The sequence below is a fragment of the Centrocercus urophasianus genome, unplaced genomic scaffold, assembly GCF_019232065.1.
Source record: "Centrocercus urophasianus isolate 14NV4802_14NV808 unplaced genomic scaffold, USGS_Curo_1.0 seq_5, whole genome shotgun sequence".
Classification (NCBI taxonomy): Eukaryota; Metazoa; Chordata; class Aves; order Galliformes; family Phasianidae; genus Centrocercus; species Centrocercus urophasianus.
This window is the reverse complement of record NW_024885088.1, coordinates 8,066,692-8,077,040: the sequence shown is the minus strand read 5'-3', so window position 1 is coordinate 8,077,040 and position 10,349 is coordinate 8,066,692.

Here is a 10,349-nt window from a genome sequence, read left to right as displayed (position 1 = left end):
ATTAAATTCTTTATCCATCTTGATTTAAGTATGCATATCTTCTTTTTAAAAAAATAACTGCCAGTATATAAATGAGCTTTTACATTTGACAAATAAAACCAAATTTCGGTTTTTAAAATCAAAAGTAATCTGGAGAAAACTGTTTCTAATCACAAAGCTAGAAAAATGTTCTCAATGCTTTACACTGTAGTACACATAGGGAGAAAGAAAACTTCTGAAGCCAAGGAAGGACCAACATTGAGACTGTATTCTTATTAGTCTTTCACACAAAATATATGATCAAATGCTTTATTCCAGCAAGGTCATCTCCACATTTCTTCAGTAAATAGCCACATATTGCCTTTTTACTTCACTGAAAGAGGGCTTTTGTTTGTTTTGCGGTGTCATAAAAAGAATAAAAAAAATAGTAATAAAGGCCAATAAAGCAAAATAAGACAGAGAAAATAAGTACATCAAAATTAAGACATTTTGTTACAGGTATTACATGTTTATCACCAAGCACTGTATTTACCTCTTATTACAACAACATAAAACTTCTTTAAAAGAGACTGGGGGGAAAATATCACTATTTCTTCTCATAGCAGTGTTTATGGCACTCTATCTGTAGAGTTTTGTTGCTCAAAGACATGATCATATGATTTATAAAGTGCTTCCAGCAATACACTGGAAATAGTGGCAGAAGCACAAAAAAGCTTTGGTTATGTCCTTTGGCCAACGTTCTTAGGGAACCTTACAGTACAGAAGATAAGGTAAACAATCAACATTAGCTGATATTTGAGAAAATTTGTTGCAGGTCAATTTGAGCTGTCTGGTCTGGCTCTTCCGAGCAACTTTGAAAACTCAGTGTCTTCCACATGAATTACTATGAAAGCAGTACAAAACTGAAGAGGTTTCTACAGTTGATATTATAGCAGAGAGGTATAACTAATCTGTACGCAAAAATAAATAAACCGGGGTAGAAACATCTGGGAAAGAAAGTAAAAAGCAAACGTAGAAAGGAAAACTTATTACTTATTCATTTGTCTTACTCAAGTAAGGCAATGATAAAGGAGAATGATATATCTAAGGAAATTATAAATAAATAAATGAATAAGGAGAGAGAAAAACAAAGAAAAAAAACATATTCTTTATATCAGGATATAAGATCAGGAATGTGAAAACTGAAAATACGTTAAGTAGCAACACAACTAAGTTGATTGAAGTACCTCATAAAAATCAAATTATACAAGTGTAATTACATACACACGAACTTTGCACTTGCCAAAATTTCCTATATGAATGGTGTAAAAGAAGACATAAAAAAATCATAGTACTGTTTTAATTATGCTGTACATAGTTAAGTTCAAGTTATTACACAACTCATACTTGACAAAATTCCCATTCTCTTTTTCCCTTCAAATAAAGAGGAATGCCTTTTGCAATAACCAAAAAAATCAAAAAGTACTTCTCATTTATACTACCCACAGCTGTCCCTAATTTGAACTTATCTTCTTCTGTCGACTAATGAAGCTCTCAGATGAGTTTCCTACCTCTTTCCTAAGTCCCCAAACTGCTCCTCTATGCACACCTCATAAACTGCTTAGATTGTCTATTCAGCAACATCGTTTATAAATTCCATGTTGACTGGGCATTATGTTTCATTATGTTTCATTATGTTTCTCACCTAGCTATTTAGAGCCTTATTGAGATGGTCTTTTCTCTTTTCTTCCCTTTCTTTGGGCTTTCTATTGCGCTCCTTCATTGGAGCTGTCATTGAGGTTCAACACAGCAAAGTGCAAGGTTTTGCACTTGGGCAGGAGGAATCCCAGGCATCGATACAGACTGGAAGAAGCAGTGAGAGTAGCCCTGAAGAGAAGAACCTGAAGGTCCTGGTGGATGAAAAACTTAACATGAGCCAGCAGTGTGCTCTTGCAGTTCAGAAGGCCAACAGTATCCTGGGCTCCATCAGAAGAAGGGTGGCCAGCAGGGACAGGGAGGTGATTGTCCCTCACTACTCTGCCCTTGTGAGGCCCCATCTGGAGTATGTGTCCAGGTCTGAAGCCTATAAACAGGCGGGGAGTAACTCCCTGAAAGGATAGATAACAGCAGGACAAGGGGAAATGATTTTAAGTTGAAGGAGGGAAGATTTAGGTTGGATGTCAGAACTTCTGTTCTTTACTATGAGAGTGGTGAGGTGCTGAGAACAGGCTGTCCAGAGAGGTTGTGGATGCCCCGTCCCTGGAAGAGTTCAAGGCCAGATTGGATGGGGCCCTGGGCAGCCTGATCTAGTATTGAATGTGGAGGTTGGTGACCCTGCATGTGGCGGGGGGGTTGGAGATTCATAATCCTTCCAACCTGGGCCATTCTGTGATTCTGAAGCTTTCCACTATGATTACTGTGCAATCTCATTACTAGAAGACCTACGAGTCTGAAATATGGATCAAGACCTGCACTATGAGGCCTCCCTAGACACAGAATCTTTTCTCATTCTCAAACTATCTACAGGTTAATGATGCATGAAATTTCCTCCATATCATTCTATCTTATATTCTGATTGTTACTTGGATAAGCTTGAGTTAAAGCTAAACAAGAAAGATAATTATTTCTCCCTGTTGATAACAGTCTTACCAAGTATTCCTTCGCATCCACGATAATGAGTTTTGATTTTATTTATTTACTTATTTAAACTTTTGGGGGGCATTTTGATGTTTCCAACATTTGGCTTATACTCAAATATTTTCCTCTTTCAACAGCTCCAAAGTGTAGCCTAACTACAAAAACTTTCACCTGGATTTTTCACTCCTACTTCTTAAACCTCATCCACTACAAGCTGCTCTCCACCTGGTCTTCCCAAAGAATTGCCCAAATCATTTCAGTCATATAATTTATACCATATGTGACCTTCTGATTGCTCCCCGCTTCTTCCCTAAAATGAAAAGAAATAACAGAAAGAAGGAGAGAAAACATCTTTTATCTCTCCTTTTAAATTTCGTAATGGCTGAACTGCAGCTTGCCTGGCTTTTCATTTCTTGCTGTATTGTCACCTCCACTGTACTAGCGCTGCTGGCTTTTCTTGCTTGTTCATCCAACCTATTCCCCATCCCTCTGTTTTCTCTCCATATGCCATTAAGACACTTCCTTACATAACTTTAAATTCGATGTAAAACTTTACTTCTGTCTTGATGTCCAGCAGTTTCTGACTTTTAGGCAGTGGACTGGACTTATGTAAAACTAACTCAAATAGATTTGTGATTTACTGGTCCTGTATTTCTCCTCTGCCTTCTTGATTGTTTAATACCCCTGTTGCAACTTGTATTTCAATTGGTTTGTGAAGTAGAAGCTCTCTGCATCACAGGTACTATAGCAGCAAACACAGCAGAACCCCTGTGCTCATTTGTAGGCTGTAGATACTATCTATTCTGCAAATGCTCCATAGAACTTACACAGAATCTTAGAGGATCAAATGCTGCTCAGAGCAAAATTTAGTGAGGCGATCTAAGTCATGTTTCTTGTGTTTATGGAAAAAGACCATAAAATTTAACAATGACAGTGTTTTGTGCAGTCTTGCATGCACATTTTTCCACTTTTTTCAGTAAATACATTTTCAGACATAGCAAGTAAACAACTTACACAAGCTCAGGCCTGAAGTTGAGCACCTGCAACTCAAATAGGATCATCATTGTTTGAGCGGGGATTAAATAATTTAGTACAAATTGGCTTTCCTATAGGTGTTGACAAGAACATCATCACTACTTACTAATGAGTACAGGTTTCCAGAGAACTGCACAGACTGCTCATGTGTCCCTCAAAAACTAAGTATTTCACAAACAAGCACCTGGAGAACTTGATTAAAAGACACCTGCTGGGAGTCAGTTTGCAGGACAGATTGCATAGTATGCAGATGGCCTTCCCAGCATAGGTTGTTGATATTTCTGATATCTGGAGTCACTGAAATAACATTCATTTCCTTTCCTTCCCCACTCCAACCCAGCCTTTTATGCTGACTGCAAAGTGGCTGATTTCATGCAGGGAGTTTATGAGTGTATCTTCAAAGAAATGGCTGAGGGAGAATCTGACACAGCCTGACAGTGACTGTGACCTCATAAATGATGAGTCCAACAGACCCTGCCTTTGTGACAGGACAGCAGCTGTTATCATGAATTACATTTTGGCATGATATTACAAAAATTGTGATATTTGGTGAAAGCGGGATAAAGGCATCTTGTGAGGCAATACGTGATAAACAACATCTGATAAGTCTCATCACCTGTTGCACAATTTTCTCCTATTCATGCCTGTGGGTCTCATGGCTTGTTAAAGAAAAGCTATACAGATTTAATCAGATCTGACATACCTCTCCTGGGTCTTTCCATGCAGGTGAGATCCTTCAGATCCCCCATTCATTTGCTCTACTTGTTGTCGTGTGAGGTACTTGTAGGAGTTTCAAGGTTGTGTTTTCAAAGATAGAAAAGAATAAATCAAGGAAAATCCGTCTGCTCTGTGTGCTTGTGAAGAATTTCTGCTATGACTAAGGTCTGAGAAGTCTTGCTGGAAAAGACTGCAGTAGCCAGATGCCCAATGACTTAACTCATCATAGGAAGGCTAGGAGACTTTTATAGATGTGTGAATGCATCATTTCAAAACAGATGCACTATTCAGAGTCAGAAGAAAGAAGCTCGTCACACTTTCTAGAAAGCAGCCACAGTCAGACACCTGGTTACTTCAGCCATGCTTGTTATATTGCAGGAGCATACCTCATTTGAGAGGGTACGGTTGGCTGGACAGAAAGCTCAGTGCGTGTCCTGCCACAGGACAACAATGAGAAAATGAAACCAACGCCACTTAAAGATTTTGTTTCAAATCTGGTAGTCTTCCAAGCATTTAAGAAAGCTAAATATTTCCAATGAAATAGGTATCAAATACTTGCTGCTATTCTGACTTGCAGGTTGAAATGATGACTACAGCCTCCTTTAGTCAAGGTTCTGTATTACAACCTTAGATTTCAGTCCTGTCAGCATAACAACATACAAATTCTTCCCTGAGATGTCCTCAGTCTGTACCAAGTATAGCTTCCTTTGTTAGTACATATGCCATGATTATAGAGGCCACTCTTGAGTCAAATGAGCTGCTCTCAAAAAACTAAGGTGTGTCGTTCCTTCATTTGTCAGCTCAGGAACCTGCATAAAACTGAGGTCATCTTAAGGGCTCAAAAGGTGGAGTTACATCAGTAAGGGCAGCAGAACCCAGGATGTTTGACTGTCAATGTCTAGTCCTGGTGAGAGCCAAAATTCCAATTTCTTTTTTATTTTTAGCAGAAAATTAGACTTCATCATCTCTGCTTGCTGAAGTTAATATTGCTTTATCAACTTCTTGTAACCTTTGCACAGCCACTAAAACTGTTTGGCAGAAATAAAGTAATCATTATTTCTAAGAAATACAGGTATATCTTTTAGGCCACACAGGAGAACACCAGTGATCAGTCAGACAAAACACAGAGTATAATTTCTGGTTTAAAATGAGTTGAAACCCAGAGATGGACAGAGAAATTAGTCTCAGAGCAAGACAAGATGTTAGAATGATATAAGCAGATTAATCACCTCCTAACACAAATAACAGCTAATATATAAGTTTTATAGTTCACTTTTTTTTTTTTTATTTCTTCAAGTTAATTGAATTTAGTATTTGATAATCTAATAAATTTAGAACCTTAACCTGTAAGGGTTAACTGTAGATCCTCTGAAAATGTTCTCTCTCACATCTCCTGCTTTCTAATCTGACATCATGGGCAGCTCTACAGGCTCCATTTTGCTGTTCATGATCTGTTCAAAGCAAGGTGGTCATTCCACCATGTTTATTACAGTCTGGACTTCACATCCTACAGGATATTATGTCTTTAAAAACAAACACAGTGCAAAATTTGGAACAGGACTAGCCATTCCGACCACCATTCAAATAAAGTGAATGAAGAGAATCAGTTTAGCTTCAGTGACAAGATTCCATGACTTCTGGGAAAAGTTGAAAGTTGCAGTTTGATGAATTGGAATTAGGGAAATGAATGTGGGATTAAATGGTGACTAACATTTTTCTTGTGCAGGAGCAAAGAAACTATCAAAGAAAGTTTGAGTCAAAGCAGACAATGCAGACAAAAGTTACAGTCATTTGTATATTTTAAAACCAAAAGAAAGAAGAAATTGTTCCTAGAAGGCAAGTTGGAGATGAGCAAAAATAATTAAATTAACATTAAAAGAAACAAACAAACAAAAAAATGCATTACGCAAAGATACACATTTAAGAAATCATAATCAACAGTGGTAGAGTGTATTATGGTGTCTTGCTGTTCAGATCCACAAATGACACCTAGAGCTTCAAACAAGCAAGTTATTTTCATTAGCCCAGAATAGAAAGGCAGCTTGATTTTCTGAGTTGCAAAGTCAAACAAGTCTAGATATGATCCTAGGTGCAACTTTATCTTATATTCCATTTGCTAATGAAATAACAAACCAACAAACAAAATGGCAAACCAAGCAAACAACCCTGTATCTAAGGAAAGCCCCATTTACCACACTAGCCCCATGTATCTACAGAAAAGTAATTTATCCGAATAAACTACAAACTTAAAGTCAAAGAAAGCGTGCTCAAACCGCACTACCACATGTCATCGGGGAAGACAGTCCTTCCTTTTCCCTAACATATCACTTCTTTTCACAGCCTGCAATTCTGTTTCATTGTTGTACAATTGTAGTCATGAGTTCTTCTTGTTTAACCAAAAATCTGAGGCTGCTCAGCATAGCTGTTAGATTACAAACAGTTAACTAAACATTCATTTTCACCCACTGGAAAATACCAATTCATACAAATATAATTGGAAAAGTTTTTAGAACTGGGATGGAACTAAATGAAGCCAACAGTCCAGAGGTTAGGGCTCTGAATCAGAGAAGGGAAGGACTTGAACTCTGGTGTCCCACATCCCAGATGAGTACACTCACCACTAAGCTATTCCAAGGCAGGAGGTGAGTCTGTCTTCTCTCAGAAAGAAAAAATATCAAAAGGGCTGGATTTCTTCCAACACTGAGCAAAAATGCTTGCAAGAAAGCTTGCAAAACTTCTCTCTTCTCTCTCCCACAATCCTTCAAATTATATTCTTGTTCTCTAGCCAGTCCAACTTGGTAATATCTTTGTGTAAGTTGGGTAGGCTAGACACATTTGTTTCTGCTGGTATTTAATAGATACTAGGTGAGAAAATGGAACAAATGAAGCATCCCGATCTATGTTAAGATATATTTAAAACTGGAGACCAGAAGAAGTGAGTTGAACAGCTTAAGGTTTCAGAGCACTAAATTAAAATACGTGAATTACTGAAAGAAGGGTTGCTGTTAGCATTTAAAGCACATGGTGTGGGCATATTTGTGAGCCTCCTTGGAAGGAAAGTTGAAAATAAATCCCTACAGTTTCCAGTTTAAGTGAAGACACCCCAGGTAGAGATGGAGAAGGCAAGCACAGCCAATTCCTCTTCCTCGTAAGGAGCCCCTAGCCCTACGGAGGCGGCACCTCAGCGGGGCCCCGAATCCAGGATCTTCCATCCAACGCCACAGCCTCTCGTGCGCCGCGCCCCATGGGCAGAACCCGCGGAGCAGCCCTGTGCCGACGGCCGGCGGCGGGTGGTGATCTCAGGCGGCTCCCGGCACCACCATGGACAGCTCACTTGGGCCGGCCCGGCTGCGGTCTCCCTCGCTGCCTGCCTGCTCGCCTGCCTCCGCCCGACCCGCGATCGCACTTCACCACCCCGGGCCCTGGAGCCCGTCCAGGCTCCGCCGCCTGCGCCGCCGCGGGATGCCAGCCGCGAGCACCGCGGGGCTATATATAGTAGGACAGACTTTATGAATTAATAGCTGACTCTTTGCCCTCAAATTTGAAAATTATTCCTTTCGGTGTCTACTGGATTCTAGGAACCAGACGGAAAATTTGGCAAAACTCTGTTCAGTTCCACGCAGCATTTTTTTTTTTTTTTTTTTTTTTTTTAATGCGTTAAATTAAATGCATATTGTCTAAATAAACGGCTCGTTGTGTCAATATCTGAGCTGTGGACCTCCGGTTGCCTCTGGGGTGGGAGAGGCAGTACTGCTCAGATACTCTATCCTTGTTTAATAAAGAGGATTACTGTGCACGAATGGGTTGCCACGACACGCCTGGGACTTGTTGATGGGGAGAAAACGGTTTTCTCTTTCTCGAAGCAATGTCCTCACCCAGACAGTTGCAGTGCCCCAGCCACCAGCTAAGGCGTTAGTCACACCTGACAGCCCAGCAGAGTTCGTGGGAGCTGCAGATAGCAGGGCGGTACGATAACAGGTTGAGAGGGAGAATGAGTGTGTGCTAGACAGACCACCTAAATCTGCAATCTGAGCTGTGTAGCAGGCTCACCCTCGAGACCACCCTGCGAGCTTTGAAAAAAATGCCGTGACTTTGCACTATGCTCTTCGATAGCTACTTTCACTGGCTTTGAACCTTGCTAGATTGAGGCTGCGTAAATCACAGGGAATTTCTGGTCCTCGCAGGACGAGGCCAGCAGTCACTGCTCTGACTCTCCCTTCCCTTCCCCTCCAGACTCTCAGGCAGTCAGTAGGGCTGTGTTTTGCTGAACACCATTTTTTCCACCCCGGGAAGACTAGGGAGGTTAAATTCCCTGTCTGAACTGAAGCCCTGGACGAGTGCAACTGAGGTTAAAGAAATCCGGGAGGGGAAATGATGAAAATGCTTTATTGCGAGTAAAACAAGAGAAGGAGGAGAGGCAGAACTCCACAAAGGTGAGGGATGGGGAGTTTGCAGAGTTGACAACTCAGCCTGCCTTTGAGCACCGGACGGGGGGAGTAAGGGGGGGGTCATTTACTTCCTTTTGTCTCTCTCGGGCTGTAATTGCGACTCCTCCCCAGTTACCTGAACCTGTCCCACTTGTCTGCTTTGGTTTCAGGGGAAGTTTCGATCCTGAGTGGCATTTGGGGAGCCCGCCCACCCACCCACAGCCCCTGGCCCTAATCTCCCCTCAGGAACTACGTATCAAACCTGAAGCAGAGACTTACCGTCCGAGCCAACCTAGCAGGTCACCTTCATCATAGGCAAGCTGATTTATGCCTGTTTATACGTATGGAAAAAGGAGACAGAAGCCAAGCACGGCATCCCTCCAAAATCTCATTGTCTCATAGGGGTGCTGGATGCGCGGATTGACGCTTCGGCACAGATGTGGGGATGGAAATAGCTCCGCCTAGCACCATTCCCGACCCCACACCTGTGACAAAGGATCTTTCCACTGGCCCTTCCTCTTCTCCGGCCTCATCCTCTCTTCCCCGGCACATCCATATGGGGGTGAAGGGAACAGCACCGGGGCACAGTTCGGCAAGTACCTGAGCCCCATTTCTTCTCGGCGCCCGGATACGGAATCAGGCCTTTTTGGAGCGGAGAAAATGGTGTTAGACAAAAGAAGAGGGGGAGTTCTGTCAAGTCCTGCACCAGAGGAGGTTCAGGCTTGCGGTGAGGCTAGGTACTGGGAGGAGTGTGCTCACGGGTTAGGCATTTGTGTAGGTGGCAGGAGAAAAGTGCAGAGCAAATTTTGTGGATGACAAACGAGGTTCGGCGGGGGGGGAGGGAGGGAGGACATGGGATCATGATGTGATAGTAAGCCGTCTAAAAGGGCTTGGCACTGTTTAGTTCCTGACATATTAGCAAAACCATAGATTATTCTTTTTTTTTTCCAAGCCCACTGAGGCAAGATGAGGCAAACTCAGCCATAGGAAGGTGGTTAGTGATGTCACAAGTTCAGTCTTTTCAATAAAAGCAATAGAGAAGGGTCTCCCTTGCTATATATATTAGGAGAAGCTTCTGTTCTTCATAATAAAAAGAGCAGCAAGGGAGTAAGGCACCTGTATCTGCTTTTAAAACTCTTTATTAAGCTCTAATCTGTTGCAGGCAGATTAAAAAGTCTGCAGATCTGCATATATTTTCAAAGGTATTTTTTTTCTTTTTCTTTTTTTTCTTTTCTTTTTTTTTTTTTTTCTTTTTTTCTTTTTTTCTTTTTTTCCTTAGGATAGAACATAACTTTGGAAGCAGTTGCTGAGAAGATTAACCACTGTTGGCCAAGGTGATCTCTGAGAGGCACAGAGGGCTGTAACTCAAGGAAAAGGTGAAGTAGTAAATTTTGAAGAAACTTCAGTGTTCCAGTTTCATAAAGACTATTTGTTTTTCCTGAATCTGTAAGGGTAGCTATTTTTTTTTTCTTTTTCTTTTTCCTTTTTAATTTCTGGGGGAAAGGGAATTCTAAAAATATCAGATGGACATTTTACTACTAATGCAATAGACCTATGAGAACGTGTGTGTGTGTG